Here is a 22,345-nt window from a genome sequence, read left to right as displayed (position 1 = left end):
TTTATCTAAATTTTAATCATTTTTAACTGAGAAAGACTCATGGTAAAAAGTCGCTGAAAAAATTATTAAAAAGTCACTGGTAGTTGGGAACTGTGGCGAGAGGTAAATTTATAAGTAAATACATAAGTGACAAGTGTATTGATAGATGACATTTATAGATAGATAACATTTTAAATAGATAAGTTATATTCGAATAGATAAATAGATTGGTAAACTTCTGGATAGATATATGCCTCTTTTGAAATATAATGTCCTTTTGGCAAAAAAAAAAAAATTATTGAATTTAGTTTTTGAATCATGATTTGAGTTTTGAGAGTGTTGAGTTGTATTTTAAAATTTTTTTGGTTTATATTTTTTAAATATTTAAAAAATTTCTTAATTTTATTTTTTTGGAGTAAATCTTTTTTATTGTAAATATTTATTTTTTTTAATGTGCGCTATATTTTTTAAAATATTTTAAATATTTAAAAAAAATTAAAAATATATATTTTTTTAAATATTTTTTATTATAAATATACTATTTTATGTTATAAATATTTTAATTTTTTTAATATTTTAAGTATTGTTTTAAAAAAAATGAATATTTATTTTTTAATATTTAATTTTAAAAAAAATGGATATCCTAACAAATTATTTGGCTAATATTTAAAAAAATAGCAAAATATTTTTTTGAAAAAATAAAATATATTTTTTCAAAAAAATAAAAAATAATTTTACAGAACAAAATAAAAAAATATTTGTTTTGTATTTATGTTTTTTTAATATGAAAGAGTTTGATTATGAGTTTTGAAAAAAAAAAACTTGAATTGAATTTTAAAATTTTTGTTTAATTATAAGTTTTGAAAAGATTTTTGAATTTTTTTTTTATCGAAGTAATGATTTGAGTTGAAAACTAAACACTTCCTTAAGTTTAGGGCTATTGGCCAACATGGTTTGAATGCCCATTAATGTATTACAGATACGATAATAAGCTATCTACTAAAATATATTAGAATACAAAATAAATCTCAAAATAAATAAAATAAAATAAAAGGTTGTTTAAGATGTTTTAGATAAGTATATTTTTTATTTTTTTATGAAAAGATGTATAAAAAAATAAAAGGGTGATGTGATGAAAAAAAGATAAAAAAATGAATTATTTGAGATATGTCAAACTTTACCTAAATCTCTACGTAAAGAGGAAATGAACCTTTGTAAGAAAAATATTTGTGATTCCTAAAAAAATTATTAATTTAATCCACAATTATATAGTATGTTAGGTATTTTTTTTAATTTGCTACATATTCGACCATATAAAGCAAATATGCTTGTTTTTTTGTTTTTGTTTTTTTCTTTTGTTTTTTGGTTGCTAGTAAGCAAATTCCATCGCTACATTAGTGAATTTATAAATCTAAAATTGTAAATATATTACATTTTCGTACACCAACAATGCTTTAATCATATGCATTTACATATCTAAAATACATAGTGGAAGTTACTATTAGTTTTTGATTATTTTACTAGGTTAAAAATTTTGTGTTTGGGAAGATTATTAAATTTTTTTTTATAATTAGATATGATATTTGTAAGAGAAAAAAGTAAAATAATTATAAATTTAATGTAATATTTATTTTATTGGCTATTTTAGCCTATTTTATTTTTTTTGTGAATTTTAGTCTAAAAAATATTAAAATGTCACTTTCCAAATAGGGCTATAGAGTGAGCGTGTAAAACCTACATTTATGTGGGGTTTGCACGCCCATTCACTTTATAGTGTGTTTTGTTGAGAGTTTTGACGAGGGACTTAGGGATGTCATTGCGCAGCTTGTGTAGCAGCAATTGTTGTGCGGCGAAATGGACTCATTTCAGAACTCATTTTGATAATCTGAACCGTTTACATTTTAGAATACATCAAGTAGAATATGCCTACAAAAAAATCAAGTTAATCGGATATTGTTTATTCATTCATCCACTCACATTAAATAATAGTTGTGATTTAAAATATTAAAATGAATACAAATGTGAGTGGATGAATGGGTAAATACTATCCGATTAACTTGATTTTTTGTAGACATGTTCTACTTGATGTATCCCAAAATATGAATGGTTCGGATTATCAAAATGAGTCCCGAAATGGACCAATTTCGCCGCACAGCAGTTGTTATTGCACAGGCTGCACAACAGCATTCCCAATTCCTTTGATGAGGGAAATAAAAATGTAGGTGAAATTTGAATAAAATATACTTATATTTTACATAATTTCACACATTATTTCCCTTCCTCTTTCCAAATTTCTTTTAAAATTTCTTAGCAAAGTACAGCATTAGGGAATATAAATAATGTTATTATCATTTTTCATTGTAAAATTTCTATTGAAAAGTTGAGATCATCCTTACCAAGTGTAAAAGTTTATTATTTATTTTTTATTAACCAAAAACAAAAACAAAAAAAGATATTAATATAACTTATAAGAATTTTTTTTAGGGGAATTGACCCATAAATCCCAAATATGGAATAATAATCAAATCAGTCCCATATTTAATTTTGTAAACACAAATGTCCCATTATTTGGGAATTCACGTTTTTACCCTTTTGTGTTGTATTTGTTTTCTAATATTTTGTTTCCATGATTTAGGTGTTTGTAACGTTTGGAAAAAGCGTACTATAGGTTTTTGTGAGTTTAGTAGTTTATGTTGGGTGACCCACGTCACCTTGATGACCCACGTCATTTTGCAAAGTCACTTTTTGAAGCCCCACATTTTGATCATCTGGAAAACATTAAGCCCCCAAACCTGAAGTGTGAACCTCCAAAAGTAAGGATCGTGGTTGGATACCATGATTTAGTGAGTCCGGTGGTTAGGGTTTCATATTAGAATACAATTTTGTTGGGCATTCAGACTGTCGATCTAGAGTTTTTCAACGGAATTCTGTCGAAATTGGTATACATTTGTTGTGGGTGTATGTATGTGAAATTATTGTTTCCTAAATCAGTAGTGCATTTTGTAGTCGTTGTGTGCTGCGTACATGGCGTAATCGAATCCCACATTTCGCATTGGAATGGAATCATTTGTACATGATTGACATACATCAGGAAACCCCCAAATCCCATAAAATCTGAGACATGAAACATACCCATGTATTGTTGTGGTTAGTTTTGTTATGCTTGGTGAGCTTGATACGTTTGGATATTTATTGATATGTTGGTTCGTCGGTAAAGGTTGCAACAATCGTTACAATGTGCGTTGGGTTTTTACCCATTCCAAGTCCAATGACGACCCCGCGAAACAGTGCGCTGGGGTAATATGGAACATTGTGTGTTTGGGTCATGTCTTTAATTTTTTAATTTTTTGTGGTTAACTTAGTTTTCACTGGGTTTTGTTTAGCATCTTAATTGAAGTAACCTCAATGATACGTTTTCTATCATCGTAAAGTCGCGTATGTTAAGTTTTGGGAGCCCGATGCAACGCATCTATGATTTATGTTTGAAACATTGAAATTGTAATTCATTTTTTGTGTGTTGATGAACTACAAAGTTTGCATTACAATTATGGTGTGGATTTTTGATTACTACAATCAACTTTGTTTGTGTTTTTTTGATGGTGTTATGGTCACTTGATGTGGTGTTGTGACTCTGATTGTGTGACGTGACTTGAACGTGGTTGATGTCGGAACATTATGTCTTTCGTACACGTTTTCACAAATATTATCAGTCAACCTACTAAACGTGAAATCAACACCAACCATAATGGCAACGTTTTGACCCCGTACGAACACAACAACATGATGTTATCTGCCATTTCCTCCATCAGAATAGAACAAAAAATGTAGATTAAATATGAAAATTCACATTCGTCGATACCACATTATACGTACATTACTTCACAATGTAAGGTGAAACGTCGCATCATGACACACGTGCTTACACACCGCTGACAACCCAAACACATGTCAACGTTCACTCCCCCAAACTAAACCCAATACCAAAATGAATAAAAAAGCAATAACATTACCTTCGCCTCATTCCAAGAACACGACACCATGGACTACAACTTTGAAGTAGTGTGTTGAATACACCACCAACACAAACGTGCACATCTTGCCCCTCTCCCTCCTCCCCTCCTAAAAATCTGCCTATACATGATCTTTCCATATCGTCCACACCAAATCAACGTAATCAATGGAATTCAAGCAATCCCTTCCGAAAACGTTTTTAGCCACAACATAAAAGTGTATATTAGTCACAAAATCCATTCCATAATAACAGAATGGGATCCTTCAGAATATATTATCAAAAAAATAGGACCTTCACGTATATAAATTTAAAGTGAGGACTTGTTAGTCTATAACTCTCCCAAATAGGAGTTTCCAATAATTTTTCCCTTTTTTTTATATTTAAAATAGAATCATCATTCATGAGAAATAGAAAACAAACAAAAATACAAATAGAGCACCAAATCTCATAAGAAAGAAAAAAAAAAAAAATATATATATATATATATATACATATATATGATACCTAATCCCATTTATGAGAGATAAGGCGGTGTTTGTTTTGCCTACAACGGATTAGAAAACTTTTGTGAGTATCAAATTTTTAGTGTTTTATATATATATATTGTATATTTTCAAATATACAAAAAATTTACAGGCATAGTTATTTTGGAAATTAACCATTTTAATTTTTTTTTTACCTTTTTACGAAAGTGTAAAAAAGAATTGATTTTTTTATAATGACTTTTTTATTATTTTAAGTGGTTCCAAACTTAACCTATTTGTAAATATTTTTTTATACTACCTAATTGTTTTCTTTTAGCAAAATGATAGGATCCTACCAAATTGTGGAATTAGCATTGGGTGGTGATAGACTATTTTGTTCATGTTGTATATTGTGGGGACATAATTTTTGATTGGCAACACGTGGCCGAGGTGGCACCGAAGTGTCAGCTGAGGTGCCACATATCCTGATCATGACGCCGAGATGATCTCGGTTAGGCCGAGGTTATTTGCGAGAATACCGGAATCCAGGATAAGCGGATAAGGGACAAAAGTCCTAAAACGAGAGAAGGCATCAGTTTTGATAAAAATAAGACTCTTAGAGAGTTTATCCCAATCCTACTGGGAGTCCAAGATTAGCAGCAATCCAGAATCTATTGGAGCTAGGCTTCTAATAGGATTAGGTTTGTGTTGACTATAAAAGAGAGGCACCTCCATGGGTCTAAGGTACGCATTTTATATTCCGAATAGTGTGTCAAGCACTTTTACTATCTTTGAGAGATAACTGACTTGATCGTCGGAGTGCCCCCAGGTGGACGAACCACCGCCGGAATCTCTTCTTTCTGTTACAGGTCATTCAGGCGTCATCTATTCTGCCAGTGCTCTCCAATTGAATACTAATTTGGCAGTGTGGTCAAAAATCTACTCACACAAATTGGCGCCGTCTATGGGAAAGAAAGGAGAATAGATGGCCAGTAAGGGACAGAAAGAGAAGGTTGGGAACGACACTCCTACTGGGAGTGGGAAACCTATTGGCCTTGACGTTGAAGAAGACAACTACAACAAAGAGACTCGTGATAAGAGTCACGGAGAAAATGACGTCGGCCAGGAGGGCAACGTACCAAAGAAATCAGACCGAGGCGGGTATTATAACGAAGACGACCTCCAGGTATGGAAAGATAGATGCCTGAGGAGGGACGACGAGATGAAGGAACTGGAAAACAAATTGGCGGACCTACAATCGGTCGTCAATTTCATGATGCAAAACAACGTTATGCAACCATCGTTTCCGTTACAAGATACACCGATTCTAGCGGCCAAAAAAGATGCCCAACCAGGGGGGCAAAGGACAATTCTTGCAGCTCCTCAGCACAATAGAGCCGAGAAACATTCTTATCGGGAGGTCGAGCGAGGATAATCAAGAATGGGAGATTCACGGAGGACGCATCGCACCAAGGAAGCTGACCCCAAAGAACATTGGCATGTTTAGGGAAGGGAGCTGTGTTTCGACGCAACCAACGGAGAAAGGTCCAAACGGACTCACAATGATACTGGGAGCAGCATATCAAAAAGGCTGAAATCCGTTGATAGCCGAGCTCCTAAAAGGACCAAGAAAGATCTGAGGGGTTACTTCCAAAGGAAGCAAGAAAATGCCGAGGTAACCTCTCCGGTCAAGCCAAGAACACCTTTCTCGGTGGAGTTGGAGAAATTTAAAGCCCCGAAAAGGTTCAATATGCCGAGGTTACAGATATACGACGGTAAGTTAGACCCCAACTTTCACGTTGGCTTGTACCTAAACTTGATGGCATTGTACACTGGGAACGAGTCGTTGCTCTGTAAGGTGTTTCCCTCTTCCTTCGGGGAAATTGCATCAGATTGGTTTCATAAGTTGCTAAAAGGAACTGTGAAAACCTGGGAAGGCTTGGCCAAGATGTTTGTGGCCAGGTTCGTGACAAACAAGTTAAAACCATTGAAGGTGAACGCCTTGATGGCCTTGAGAATCAGTGAAGACGAAAGCCATAGGGCCTATGCCAAAAGGTATTACGAGGTATTCAATCGAATACCAGGATGCAACGAGGAGGTAGCAGTTGTATCATTTAAGAACGGATTGAAAGATGACTGCCTGCTTCGAAAATCACTGGCAAAGACATTAGCAAAAAGCATGGAGGAGCTTATGGCCAGGATAGAGAAGTATGCCAGGGCCGAGGAGGACACGCCGGGGACAAAGGTATCAAAACCAGAGAAGAAAAATGGCTCGCCGAAGCGAGGCCAAGGTGATAGTGGATACAACAAACCAGAGACAGGATTAAGGGTTGCACAGGCAGTCATAACCGTATTTCGAATCCCTATCTACAAAGCCTTGGAAAAAATCTGAAATCAGCCCTACTACAGAGCACCAGCAAGGGTACCAGGCGAATTTATGGAAAGAAGCCTTGGCAAGCACTGTGCTTACCACAATGAGGCTGGACATCTAACTCAAGGGTATAGAGCCCTGAAGACACATCTAGAAGAGCTGGTAAGACAGGGCCATTTAAAGGACCTGGTGGACGAGGCCAGAACAAGGGAAGAACAGGCAAGACTGCCCCAAGCACCAACAGTACCACCCCCGCTAGCACCACAACCACAGGAAGGCGAACCTCGAGTGATCAATGTGATTCACTCAAAGGTAAATAAGAATGAGATAAGGGGAGAAACCCAGAGAGTATAACACCTACAACATGTGTATCAAGTCGGCAAGAAGAGGCCCAGAGCAGACAAGAGCCAAGGACCAGTGGTGTCCTTTACTGAGGAAGACTTGGAGATGGTGCAACATCCACACAACAATGCCTTGGTAATATCCCTCTAGATTGAAGAATGCCAAGTGAAGCGTATCTTAGTTGACCAAGGCAGCTCTTGTGACATCATGTATGTCAGGTATTACAAGGAGCTTGGCCTTCACCAACATGACTTGGAGCAATCCAATGGCCTAATGGTTGGGTTCAATGGAACGCCGACGTAGCCCCTAAGGGCAGCAAGTTTGGAGGTGTAGGCTGACACCAAGAAACTAAAAACAGAGTTCACCATAATTGACACCCCTTCCCTATACAATGCTATCTTGGGAAGGCCATCGCTGCATGCAATGGGGGCTGTTCTTTCAACATTACATCAGCTATTACGATTCCCAACAAAGCATGGAATAGAGGAGATCAGAGGAGATCAGTTGCAGGCAAAAAATTGCTCCATGGCGGCAATGAAGTCTACCTGCAACATACGAGAAGCGAAACAGCGGAGATTGAGGACGAGAATGTGGAAGTCCTGGATGACATTGGCAAAGAGCCAGCCGAGAAGAGTGAAGAAGCCCTGAAGAAAATCCTTGTCCAGCAAGGGGATGAAGAACGCTTCTTCCTTCTCGGCTCGAGCTTAGCCAAGGAAGAAGAAAAAGAGTTAGAGGCATTCCTAAGAGCGAACCTTGAGGTGTTTGCATGGACACCGTACGAGATGCCAGGCATTGACCCCGAGGTCACTTGCCACAAACTGAATGTAGACAGGTCTGCCAAACTTGTCATCCAGAGGGCAATGAGGCCGACACTAATGCATGTTGAGGCAGTAGAAGAGGAAGTAGTTAGACTTCTAGAGGCCAGAGCCATTCGAGAGGTAAATTACCCGACATGGCTATCAAACACAGTGGTTGTGAAGAAAAAGAATGGTAAGTGGAGGGTCTGCGTGGACTTTACCAGCCTGAGTAAGGCTTGTCCCAAAGACAGTTTCCCATTACCCAAGATTGACCAATTAGTGGATGCCACTTTAGGGAATGGAAGGATGAGCTTCTTGGATGCCTACAGGGGGTACCATCAGATAGCTATGTACCCCACAGATGAGGAAAAGACTGCATTCATTACCCTAAAAGGGCTATATTGCTACAGAGTAATGCCTTTCGGGTTGAAAAACGCAAGAGCAACTTATTAGAGGTTGGTGACAAAAAATTGGCAAATTGTGGAGGTATGCATAGATGACACAGTTGTAAAGACCAAAGAACCAAAGGACCATCTGGAAGACTTAAGGGTAGTTTTTGACATCCTTAAAACATATCGACTCTGACTCAATGCATCGAAGTGTGCATTTGGAGCCGGCTCTGGTAAGTTCTTAGGATACTTGGTAACTAGAAGAGGCATTGAGGCAAGCCCAGGTCAGATCAAGGCCATCTTAGAATTGAAGAGCCCAACATCAGCGAAACAAGTGCAGATGTTGACTGGGAGGGCGGCAGCCCTAAATAGGTTCATAAGCAGAAGCTCTGACAAGTGCAAACCCTTCTTCAGCTTAGTAAAGAAGGCCACAGACTTTTTATGGACCAAAGAGTGCGAAGCCGCCTCGGCCGACTTGAAGAAGTATTTGACCACAGCTTCAGTTCTCTTAAATCCAATACCTGGAGAGGAGTTGTTCTTATACTTGGCAGTTTAGAGCACGCAGTGAGTGCAGTAGTAGTCAGAGAGGAAAAGGGAGAGCAAATGGCAGTTTACTACGTGAGTAAAACCCTAGCAAATACAGAAATCAGGTACTTACCCTTAAAGAAGTTAACACTAGCATTAGTAATGGCTTCCAAGAAGCTGAACCATTACTTTCAAGCCCACAAAATCGTGGTGTTAACTAAACATCCATTAAGGTCCCTGTTACAGCAAGGAGATCTGACAGGCAGAATAGCCAGATGGGCAGTGACCTTGGGCTAATATGACTTGGAGTTCAGACTCAGGACAGCAATCAAAGGCCAAGTCCTAGCCAACTTCGTGGCCGAGTTCACACCAGACGTCGTCATACATCGGGCTCCATTAAGCCAAGGTATACAACGTCCAGATGAGCAAGAAAAAACCCAGCGGGAGACAACAGAACAAAGGGATAAAGAGAAACTCAGGCCCTGTAGTATTTACATCGGCGACTCCTTTCGGTTATTTGTTGATGGGAGTTCAAATCGACAAGGAGCTGGGGCAGGAGTAGTACTAGTATCACCAGATGAGTAGATACTAGAACAATCCATCCGTTTGGGGTTCAAGGCCTTAAACAATGAAGCAGAATAGAAAGCACTAATCGCAGGGTTAAAGCTGGCAGCAGCCATGGAAGCAGACGAGATAATAGTCTTCTGTGACTCCCAACTTATAGTCAACCAGGCAACAGGCGAATATGCAGCCCGAGATGAAAGGATGTCGGCTTATGCAAAGGAAATTGGCAGACTAGTAGCCTTATTTTAAAATTGCCGACCACAGCAGGTAAGCCGAGATGACAACAGCCACGCCGATGCTCTGGCCAACCTGGCTAGTGTAATAAAACCTGGAGAGGCAAGAACGATAATGGTTGACTACTTGTCAGGACCAAGCATAGAACCATTAAGCACAGAGCATGAAACAATGGGTGTGGAGATGGGACCAAGTTGGATAGATGTAATAGTAGTATTCCTTAGAGATGGGAAGCTGCCAGATGACCGAAAAGAAGTGCACAAGATCAGACTGAAGTTGGCAAGGTTCTATTTGACAGTAGAAGGGCATCTCTGCAGGAGATCTTTTACTGGACTCCTTCTGAAATGTGTGCATCCTGCACAGGTTGAAGACTTTCTGTACAAAATACATGAAGGAGTATGTGAAAGCCACGCTAGGGGCAAGTCACTTCCTCATAGGGCCATTACTCAAGGGTACTGGTGGCCCTACATGCAGAAAGACACTGAAGCCTATGTCAAGAAGTGTGAGAAGTGCCAGAGGCTTGCATCTTTGATACATCAACCAACAGCAGACTTGAACCCGGTGTCCAGCCCTTGGCCATTTGCCCAATGGGGCATGGATCTTGTTGGGAAACTGCCTCAAGCAACTGGACAAAGGAAGTACCTGCTGGTAGCAACAGATTACTTCACCAAGTTGGTAGAAGCCGAACCCCTTGCCAAGATTTGGGACATTGATATAAAGAACTTCATCTGGAAAAACATCATCACCAGGTTTGGGATCTCAAGAGCAATAATAGTCGACATTGGAACACAATTTGACAGTAAGCTAATCAAGAGCTTTTGTGCAAAGTTCAAAATCAAGAATTATTTTTCCACCCCAAGTTTTCCTCAAAGCAATGGACAAGCAGAAGCATCAAACAAAGTCATCTTGGATGGGATTAAGAAGAGGCTGCAAGCAGCAAAGGGAAAGTGGGTGGACGAGTTGCCCAGTGTACTCTAGGTATATCGGACTACGTCGAGAAAATCAACGGGGGAATCCTTATTTGCCATGGCTTATGGCACGGAGGCAGTAATTCCATTGGAGGCCGGCTGTAGACGTCCCCGAAAGTCCCGGGAGGGAATCCCGTTCTGTTCATTTGGGCTCACTACAGTTCAGGACTCAAATTGTCACGGTTCTTAATCTGATCTCACAATGTGCGATGTGAGATTGATAAATTACCAAAGAGTCCAAATCCGGCAAATCGTTTTGAAAAACAGATTTTTAGAAAGAAGTGCCAAACATGGATTGCTTTGCCAGATACAGAGTCGCCGCCTAAATGTTTTATTTTTGAAAAATTTAGGAAGCCCTAACTCGTTGCCTAAGGCCACATGTCCGTCATTACCAAAGTTGCCTCAGCTCGGGAACTTGGGTACGATTGGGGAAGGTCAGCTATGAGCACCCCCGCTCGCCTGATCAAAGATCGGCCACTACTAAACATGATATCTCGTTTTTTAAAACACATGCGTTCTTATTCCAATTAATTAGCTAGAATTACTATGTGATGCGCGCGGCAAAACAAGTACAGACTAGATCGTCTAATTTGGAACAAAGCATCGCATATCCGTTTGTTTGGAAAAATGCTTTGAAGTTTGTTACTCGTAAGTAGGCTAAAACACGGATTTCAATGAATCATCCCAATTCAAGCAATCCAACCTTCACCTACAGGCATTCAGGCAGTTATATCACCTAAGCAATTAACCTCATGGAAAGCATGCTGTCATGTTAACATTCACACTCATGCGAGATGCTAAAGCATAAACACTTACAGTGTACTCCGAGCCAAAATAAGAAACTAGTTAGTAATCATGCATGATCCTAGTTCATGTTAAGATGGCTAATGCAACATATGCAAAATGCAGCTAGAATAGGCTCGGCTAATCTATGGATGGCATGTGAAATGCAACAGATAATATGTATTCAAGTTAGATTTGAAATACTATGCAATTAGTATGATGCATCGAGCCCGGTGCATGCAATACAAATGAATGGATGCAAACATGCTATCATAAGTATGCTAATCAAAACATGTCCTAATACTAACCATCAAAAGCAGGTAAGTAAAGGGGAGAAAGAAGTGGGGGTTAGAAGACATGCATCACACACACGCACGCTTATTACACAATTCACCCTTTCTCGGAGGGACCAAAAGAATAATACAAATTTAACTAACTAACAAGCTAATTAAATAGTTACAGACCACTTAACTAGTTAAGTAAATTAACTAAGCTAATAAAGCGGTAAAACAGCCTCGGGAAGAGGGTCCAATGCATGCATGCTCGGCTCCGCTCAAAAATCCACCACCATGCACAAGCTACCTCTGTTTACACTGCTCTGCATCTCTAAAGACTGCACAAGTCCCAAGGATGCTTCAACATCACTCCCTGATCACTGTGGAAGGTCACCGACTAAGAGGAATGGTCACCGACCATGGTAAAGTGATCATCGACCATCTATGATGCTATCGACCATCCACTATTGGTCGATCGGCACTGAAAATGGTTGGTCGACCATATCTTCCTACAGAACCCTGTTTTGACAGCAGCAGAGGACAGACAAGACATGACAATGCATTTCATATCAAATGTTTGCACAACCAACCTCCCTATCATGTCATGGACTCAAGGAAGTTTGGTCCTCGACCCTCTGGCCACCAATCACGCATTTCAATGTATGATGGTCCAAGAGGCTAAAGTGTGCAACTCAATATAGAATGAAATGTACAAAACACATAAAGGGCCCCAACCTCTATCATGATTGATCAAGAGGCAAGGGATGCCTGCTCAATGCTATGTAACCTATGCATGCAAACAAACTAATGCAAAATGAGTATGCTAGCAAGCAATATGCAATAGGCATACAACCTAAATATGCAAACATGTAACCTAGCATACACAATGCTATGGACTATATGGCACACACAATGCTATGGACTATATGGCACACACAATGCTATATGAACTATGGCATGCTCAATGCAACTAACCACCTAACATACACAATGCAAGGAGTGACATGGCATACACAATGCTAACAACATAACATGCACAACACATTGTAACATGGCATACACAATGCAAGATGGACTTAAACTAAAATGAATGGGCCTCAGCCACACTCAAATCAGTGGCCAAATGATGGAAATGAGACAACCGAAATACATGCAAACATGCGCGGATGTAAAGGACCGATCCTAAGGCACAACATGCAACTCTAACTAAGCATGGAAAAGGATGAAGTATGGCATGCAAACACACATTTTCCAGCTCTGAAACATAATGTACAATGGTCTCAAATCATGCAAATACGTCACACAATGCATGCAAGATGGCTCGAATACCGAAACTAGTGAAGCGGGTTACACTAGAGGTACACAAAGCAATGTATAAATGGCAAAACCAGCCCCAAAAAGACCCTAGGCAAGTTTGAAACAGTGGGAAAATGACCCAAAATGATGACTCAACATGCAAAGAAACGAAGCTCATGCAATGGTCCGAAAACGAGCCATTTATGCACAACTCTCAAACACGTTTAAAGAGTGAAAATCATGGGAATATGACATTCATATAAGCTCTAAAATATGATGTATAATGACCCCAAAGCATGAAAACACCTCAGTATATGAATGCAATAGACCTCAAATCTCAAAGCTAGGCATGGATATTGAACTACAAGCATGTAAAACAAGCATCATTCGATCATGAGACCCAAAAACAGAGTTAAGGCAGTCCAAAACATGCACAAAATCAGTTTAAGGCATGCCCAAAAAGTGCTAACATGAAGGGCCAAAACAGCATGCAACATAGGCTAGTAAGCATGGTTTACACTACATGTATATGAAGCACATAAGGGGCCACCAAACCAGCCAAAAACAGATACATATCATGCCAAAATATGACCAAAAACCCACTGAAACTCAGTCAACACATGTTAGAATGAAGTGTTCCTTTGAAAGGCCAATGAGAGGGTTGTTCTACACATGTATGATGGACACACAAAATGACAAAAATACCTCTGGACAGAGGTTATGAGGGCCCTAAAACTCACTAAAAGGGGCCTGAAATGAGTCTAGGAAGCATGCAAGTAAAAGCCCCTTTAGAAGGCCTTGAAAAGGATTACTTTACACATGCATAATAGACATTCAACATGGCAAAAAGGGCTCCAGACAGAGCCTATGCAGGCCACAAAACTCACAAAAAGTGGCCTGAAACATGGCTTTGAAACATGCAAATAGGGGCTCCTTTGTAAGGCCAACAAAACTAGTAAACAAAACAAGGGGTGAGAGGGTCACCCCTCTCTGATTTTGAGGCTCAAAAACACATGTTAGCCACTGAAAATCTGCTGGATTTCAGTGGCTAAAAGACCAAACCAAGGCCAACATGAATGCTCTAATGCATAGCTCAAAACAAGAGGAAATGAAGCATGCAAGGGGGTAGATGAACCCCAACAAAAAAATGGCCTTAAACAAACATGTTTAGAAGCTCAAAATAAGACTTTTTTCAGTTTATAACAAAGCCTAAATATGCTTGCAATTAGAGCTAAACTATGAAGCAAAATAAGGCTACAAAGAGGGAAATAGAGACTTACCCTTGTAGAGAAGAAGGCCAGCAGCTTCTGGACCAAAATAGGAACTCTTCAACCTCTAAAAATGAGCTCCTAGGTGCTTAGGTTAATCGTGGAGGTGTTGTTCTTGGAGGTGTAGTGCAATGGGGCCAAGAACTAGGAGTTTTGGACACCAAAAGAGAATGATATATAGAGAGAGAAAGGTGTATGCCTTAGCCAAAATTTCTCCACCTTGGCTCATGAGGGAGAGGCTCCCTCATATAGAAGAGGAGGTCCATAGCTTCTCTAAGAAGGTTGGAGCAAAGAGGCCAAGCTTCTAAAGGAAGCTAAACCAAAAAGGTCAAGCTTATTGAGGAAGCTAGACCAAAGGGGTCAAGCTTCCTCAAGAAGCTCAACAAAAGGTCAAGCTTCTCTTAGAAGCTAAGCAAAAGGGACCAAGCTTCTTTAAGAAGCCAAAACAAGAGGGTCAATCCTCGGAAGATGGGGTAAATGCCTCTCAGCTGGCACAGCTGGATAGCACTCAAAGAGACAAAAAAGCAGAAGGCTGGCCGACCAGTTCAAGTGGTCGGCCAACCACTTGCCCTGGTCGGCTGACCAAGGGTCAAAAGGTTCAAGTTGAAAAAGTGGTCGGCCTACCCATATTGGTGGTCTCCCAGGTGAATGCAACTCAATGGTGGTATGGGAGACCAGAAATTGTGGCTAAAAAGTGATGGAGACCACCTACCTGTCAAGAAAAATCGGCCGACCGGGAAAAGGTGGTCTCCAAGAAGAAAATGTGGTCTCCCACCCTACTACCACCTTTCTAACAATGAAACTAGGGTCCATTCCAAAAATGAATCCACACCGATGCGAAACGTAGGTTTGAGAGCCAAAACGCGCAGTCGGGGGCCCCGAAAACTGACTCTTAAGTATCGAAAGTGGTGTGCGACCACGAAGGTGGTCTCCCGGGCCACAGTGTCCCTTTAAGGAGAGGAAATAAGGTGTGTGCCAAAAATCGGAGCAAACGGAGGTAGTTAAGCAGTCCCGAAACGAGGCACACGGCCGACGGCTCTGAAAATCGAAAACTGGTCTCCAAACGGAAAAAATGGCCTACGACCACGAAACGTAGCCTACGGCCACTGAGAGATGGTCTACGAGACCTCTCCCTCCCTTCAGGAAGAGAAAACAGAGAAAACGGGATCTAGTTCGCAAACCGAGGCAAGGCACGAAAAGGTTCCGAAGCCCGGAGGCAAGGCTCTCAGCCGAGACTTTGCAACCTCAGAACGAGCACAATATGCAACATCACCGAGCGCTCAGTTGGTGACGTCCGAGTCTTAAGGTCGGTCAAAAATGGGGTGTCTACACTGGCATCCCAGGGATCAGAACCCAGGGAGTAGAAAATGGGACCAATGAGGCATTCTTAGCCTGAGATCTGGATCTGCTAGAGGAACGAAGGAAAAAAACAACAATTCAGCTGGGGGCATACCAACAGCAACTTGCCAAGGCTTATAATAAGAAGGTGAATCCGCGAGAATTCTAAGTTGGTGACCTCATCCTGAGAAAGGTCGTCGGCAACAAGAAAGATCCTAGAGAAGGTAAGCTTGGCCCAAATTGGGAAGAACTCTATAGAATCATCTCGGTTTTGGGCAACAGGGCATATCGGCTTGAGGACTGTGAAGGCAAAAAGCTGCCAAGACCCTGGAACACTTGCAATCTGAAGTTTTTCTATCACTAGACCGTATTGTTTTTCAGGCTTTCTCTTGTTATTAGCTGAAATATTAATAAAAGTTTTTAGATTGATTTTTAAACTTGTGTATGGTGACTAAACAGGTACTTGACGATGTTTCTGATTGAAACATGACGAATAACTTAGACTTATTATATGGCAGAGTATAAACTTTACTTACATATAATAGAGTTGAACTAAGTTGGCGATGTTTCTGATTGAAACATGATGAATAACTTAGACTTATTATATGGCAGAGTAGAAACTTTACTTGCATATAATAGAGTTGAACTAAGTTGGCGATGTTTCTAAGAGAAACATGACGAATAACTTAGACTTATTATATGACAGAGTAGAAACTTTACTTGCATATAATAGAGTTGAACTAAGTTGGCGATATTTCTAAGCAAAACATGACGAATAACTTAGACTTATTATATGGCAGAGTAGAAACCTTACTTGCATATAATAGAGTTGAACTAAGTTGGCGATGTTTCTGAGCGAAACATGACGAATAACTTAGACTTATTATATGGCAGAGTAGAAACCTTACTTGCATATAATAGAGTTGAACTAAGTTGGCGATGTTTCTAAGCGAAACATGACGAATAACTTAGACTTATTATATGGCAGAGTAGAAACCTTACTTGCATATAATAGAGTTGAACTAAGTTGGCGATGTTTCTAAAAGAAACATGACAAATAGCTTAGACTTATTATATGGCATAGTAGAAACTTTATTTGCATATAATAGAGTTGAACTAAGTTGGGCTAACCTGGACTTGTGATATCGGCAAAATCAGACACAAATTGGAGCCAAGTGCATGCCAATCAGATTAACAAAGAGACCCAGGTTGGTAACCTCGACCAGTCTTTGTTTGAATCTGACCTCGGCGACAAGATCAAAAGCCACATGCTTAATGAGAACCCAAGTGGAACTTAAGTTCACATTAGGGGGCAGAGGGCTGGAGAAGAATGCGGAGTTGGAATCCACAAGGAAGAGGGTTTAACACTTGTTGAAATTTTGAGAAAAATTTACAAGTTAAAGTTAAGCCGAGGTTATATTAAAGAAAGATGGTTTAACACTTGCCGAAATTTTGAGAAAATTTGCAAGTTGAAATTAAGCTGAGGTTATGTTAAAGGAAGATGGTTTAACACTTGTTGAAATTTTGAGAAAAATTTACAAGTTGAAGTTAAACCAAGGTTATGTTAAAGGAATGTGGTTTGACACTTGTTGAAATTTTGAGAAAAATTTACAAGTTGCAGTTAACCCAAGATTCTGTTGCGATAATGAAAGACAAAGGTCTTGCGCGAAATGGCAAGTTGTAAATACCACTTGTGGAAATAGTATGAATATTTTTAAGTGTTTTGGTCAAGAGTCGAAATAAGTTGTTAGTGGAAATAGCCGAAGTATTCCACGCCGAGAATATTACACAATTAAGGTGTATGTTGAAAACATGGAAATTATTCGAAGTACAAAAGCCATACAAGAGTGCGAAAAGGACAAGCATGCAAGCATTCAAAGGAAGAAATTCTATTCATGCTCAAAAGAAAAGGCACGTCGGCCTACAAAAGGTAATTGTTCAGATTACAAAAGAAAGAGCACATCGGCCTACAAAAGGTAATTGTTCGGATTACAAAAGAGGCACGTCGGCCAATTGAAGCTTACACTGTTCCAAAAAGAAGAAAAATAAAAGTACAAGGTACAAGAAGCAAAAGGGAAACATCAAAATAAATTACTCGGCATCAGCGGCAGGTTGTGTCTCACCCCCAGAAGACAGTTGGGAAGACTTCTCAGCAGCCTTCTCAGCCGCGAGCTCAACATCAATCTCCTGAAGAGTTTGATCGAGGCTCTTCTCGGCGATTGGCACATTGGAGTTCGTCTTCTGAGAGAAGGAATCTTTAGAGACCTCACCCTCCTTATCTTGAGACAAGTCTACGACTTGCTTATTCAGAGTAGAGGACTTGGCACCAGCAGCTTCCTTCTTTTTCCTCACCAAAGCTTCCTCCTCAGACTCAGAATCGTTTTCGGATTGGCTTGGAGTAGGGGGAATGGTAGAGGGATGACGTCGGCATTCTTGAGGAGGGAGTCCTCGGGGACATCAAGCTTTTTGAGGGCAGCCATCCAACCAAGGGTGAAACCCTTGTTGCATGCCTGCCTCACTTGCCTTTTGTAGTCCTCCTTGACGTCGGTCGCCCCCTCAGCATACGCCTTCTCATCAATGGCCTTGATCTCGGCCTCTTATGTGGCCAAGGCATCCTAAAGTTCTTTTTGGGCCGCGGCCATCTTTTCTTCGACCTCTTTCTTTTGGGCCTCAAGAACTTTCTTAACGGCCTCTGCAGCGTTTGTTTTTTCCTCGCCCGCGTCCTGAGCTTTTATAGCTGCCTCGGCCTGATCTGCCAAGGTCTTCATCTTGTCCTTGGCCTTGTTGAGGGACTTCTGTAAAGCGGCGACCTCCTTGATCTTGTCGGCCAACTCTTTCCTCATTTCAAAAGCTTGCATAGAGAATGAATGGGCGTGTTGAATCGCCTGAAAGAAAATGGACAGAACAAAAGGTAGTAAAAATTCTCTAAGTATGGAAAAATAAAGAAAGAAAAAAACCAAGTGTAAGGGACTTACTTGAACGGAATGCTGTAGTATCAAAGCAAAGTTTTCATATTCACTCATCATGGCGTTGCGATTGAGATCATTTGGAATGAGCAAGGCGGTAGAGAGGGCAACACCGACTTCAACGTCACCAGCGCTGTCACCAGCTCTTACTGGTTTGTCCTCGATGGTGATCGGGGGAGCCCAGGGGGCATCTGGTTTCATGGGCCCCGAGGTTGTGGCTGACTTGGACCTCGGCCTTTTTGACCTAGTTGATTGGGATGGTTCGGCCTCGGCGGGCCTCTTCTCGGTAGCAGAGGGGGTTTTTTCACTCTCAGCCAATTTTGAAATTGGCAAGGTGTCCTCAATATCAATCTAAGTCACCGTTGCCATGGGTTGGGCTTTCTTCAGTCTTTTTTGTTTTGGCTTTGGTTGAGGCTGAGATGGTGCTGGTTGAGCATCAACAGTGGTAGGGATGTCGGCCAAAAGATCTTCTGCAACTGCTTTCTTGCGACCCATCTCGGCAGCGATTACAGTACGGCATCGGCATTTGTGTTGAGATGGGGGGATCAAATATGGAGCCAAGGTTGATGGTTGCTCAGCTGGATCAGATGTTGAACCCTGATCTGGCCGAGACGATGAAGTTGCTGGTGGAGTTGTGGCAGAAGGAGGAGACTTACTCTTCTTCTTAGGGATGTCGGAAAGGACTGACTTGTATTTAGGGATATAGTTGAGTAGTAAGGGAGCTCTCCGCCTCTGAACGGGCAGATCTAATAGCTTCTTCAAGCCCTTGCTGGGGAAGAAGGACTTGCGGAAGTCTTTTGCTGGCTGCGGAAGAGCTACAAGAAAAACAGACGTTAGAATATACTAGTAAGAACAAAGTATTAAAGACTGGAAAAACAAGTAAGTGTAAACACTTGGCTCTTACCATTACCCTCTACAAATACTATTCGGCTAAAAGGGTAGAGGTGAAGGTCCTCATTCGGAGCAAACTCCCAGTTGCCCGAGATAATGAAGTAATCGTCCCCGACTCCCTTGTTAGAGTCTGGGAGGTCGGCAACAATTTTGTATTCTTTAGACCTCGGTTTTAGGTAGTAAATGTAACATTTTTCTAACTTGAGGCCACACATGGTGCAGCAGTATTGAATGTCGGCTAAGGTTACCCTAGCTTTCTCTTGTTTGGCTAAAGCTATTATGCCATTGATAACTTAATAAAAATTAATGGCGAGTTGCATTGGGTTCAATTTGTAGTAATGGAGGATTTCGCGGAAAAGGATGTCAAGTGGGAGCCTAAGTCCACACACTATGAAAGCTACAACAGGGAAGGGTATGGAGTCATCTGTGGGCATAATAGAGTCATCATCTCCTGCCAACCTGAGTTGAACGTCGGCAGGGATGGAGAACTCCTACCTGAAATATTCCAACTTAGTCGCGGTGTCTACCATATGCTTCCACATACCCATGACGTCGGCTTGATTGAAGGAGTTGGATTTTAAAAGGAAGTGTTTTGTAAGGGTTTGAGGGACCTCGGACAAAACCTAAATATATGCCGGGGTAAGGATGTTCGTGGATCTAAGGGGAATTCGGTTCAATTTTCCCTAAGATTTGTGAGTTCTACGACAAATCCCAAACCTAGGACTAGGCAAACAAAGATTGCAGGCAATAATCTGGAAAAAACACAGAAAAAAAGAAACAGGAATGTGATTCAGAATCAAGAACAGTGATGAATCGTCAAGAACACAGTGACAAAGTTTGTGCAGGTGTGTGAGGCCAAGAACAGTGGCAAAGATCAACAGATATGTAAACAGTGTGTGAATAATCAAGAGTGGATTGGGCAAAAATAAAATCAAGATGTAAATATGCCCAAATACATGATTGAGTTCACATACATAGATTTGTAAACAAAAAAAATATGAACGAAGCCACAGTGATAGAGCACAAATGTAACAGAATTCAAAAAGAACCAAGAACTGAAAACCAGGAGGAAACAATAGCTTACTAGAGGAGTGAAGCCGGTATTGAGTACGCCGGAGTCAGGTGATGGTTATGATTGGAAAAGATCAGTGAAAGCTTCACCGGAGGGGAAGAATGAGAGTGGATACAGAGTTTCAAGGCTTAAAACAATGGCAGATTTGGGAGAGTAAAGAGAGGGAGAGAAAGTTTGCATGAAGATGATGGTGAAAAAGTGAAGAGACGGAGAGAGAGAATTGATTTTGATCAAACGCGGAGAATAGCAGCAAAATGCCATCAATGTGCCTAGGACGACGTGCCTGTCAGACGGCGCATGCACGAAGCGATGCGACTTGATGGCGCGTGTCGAATACGGCTTAGTAGGAGAAAGACGCGTGGTAAAAACGGTTGAAATATTGTGCGTGACAACTCACGCACGTGATAAAACTCTTGGAGTTCTTGATTTAATGAAGCAAATACCTCGGCTACATGGGTGATCCCGGTTCAATGAACTTGAACAGATTTGGTTAGTGGTTTTAAAGGCGTTGATGCAAACACACAGAAGTGTTTATCATATGGAAGCCGATGTGTGTCAACCTCAGAAGTGAAAGATAGAGCAAGTTTAGCCGACGTGCTAAAAGAAATGATATAGGTTCCATCACCTCAAGATGCCGAGGTAATAGAACCTAGGGGGCAATTGTGGGGACATAATTTTTGAATGGCAACACGTGGCCGAGGTGGCACCGAAGTGTCAGCCAAGGTGCCACGTGTCCTGATCATGACGCCGAGATGATCTCGGTTAGGCCAAGGTTATTTGCGAGAGTACCGGAATCCAGGATAAGCAAATAAGGGACAAGAGTCCTAGAACGAGAGAAGGAATCAGTTTGGATAAAGATAAGACTCTTAGAGAGTTTATCCCAATCTTACTGGGAGTCCAAGATTAGTAGCAATCCAGAATCTATTGGAGCTAGGCTTCTAATAGGATTAGGTTTGTATTGACTACAAAAGAGAGGCACCCCCATGGGTTTAAGGTATGCATTTTATATTCCGAATAGTGAGTCAAGCACTTTTGCTATCTTTGAGAGATAACTGGCTTGATCGTCGGAGTGCCCCCGGGTGGACGTATCACCGTCGGAATCTCTTATTTCTGTTACAGGTCATTCAGGCGTCATCTATTCTACCAGTGCTCTCCAGTTGAATACTATTTGACAGTGTGGTCAGAAATCTACTCACACATATATAAATAACAGAACCTTCTCTTAAATGATAGAAATTTTTTCAAATTTGATATGGTACATTTTATTTTATCTATCTTAGTACTATAAACCCAAGAAATTAATATTATATCTCTAATTTAATACCACAACATTAATAATTGCACTTCTTAATCTTATGAAAATCATAACCCTACACAACTCATACTAGTAACCAAATATGGCCTACAAATTAGTTACCATACAATCAGTAAATTAATGATTCTTTTCAAGGTCAATTACCTAGACTCTTATAATATTTATTAAAAAAAAATAGTAAATTTCACAAATTTAACATAATTATATTAGAATCTATTAAGGTTTTAATTCATATAATACCTACCTTCATTTTCCTTTATAATTCGTTAGCCATATATATATAAAAATTTCATTTCCATCTTTTTTATTAAAATATATATTTTATATTATTTATCTTTATATTTTCATATCATATGTATTGATTTCTATTCATTTAATCTCACTAGGATGGATGGACGTGTTGATATAATTATGTTAAATATTAAATTTATTGTATCGTTTCTAAAATCACGTGCAAGTTGGTCCTTATAATTGTATACATAATTATTGATAAAAA

The sequence above is a fragment of the Camellia sinensis genome, chromosome 2 (assembly GCF_055761805.1).
Source record: "Camellia sinensis isolate YWXY chromosome 2, ASM5576180v1, whole genome shotgun sequence".
Lineage (NCBI taxonomy): Eukaryota > Viridiplantae > Streptophyta > Magnoliopsida > Ericales > Theaceae > Camellia > Camellia sinensis.
Note: the sequence above shows the minus strand (reverse complement) of the source record.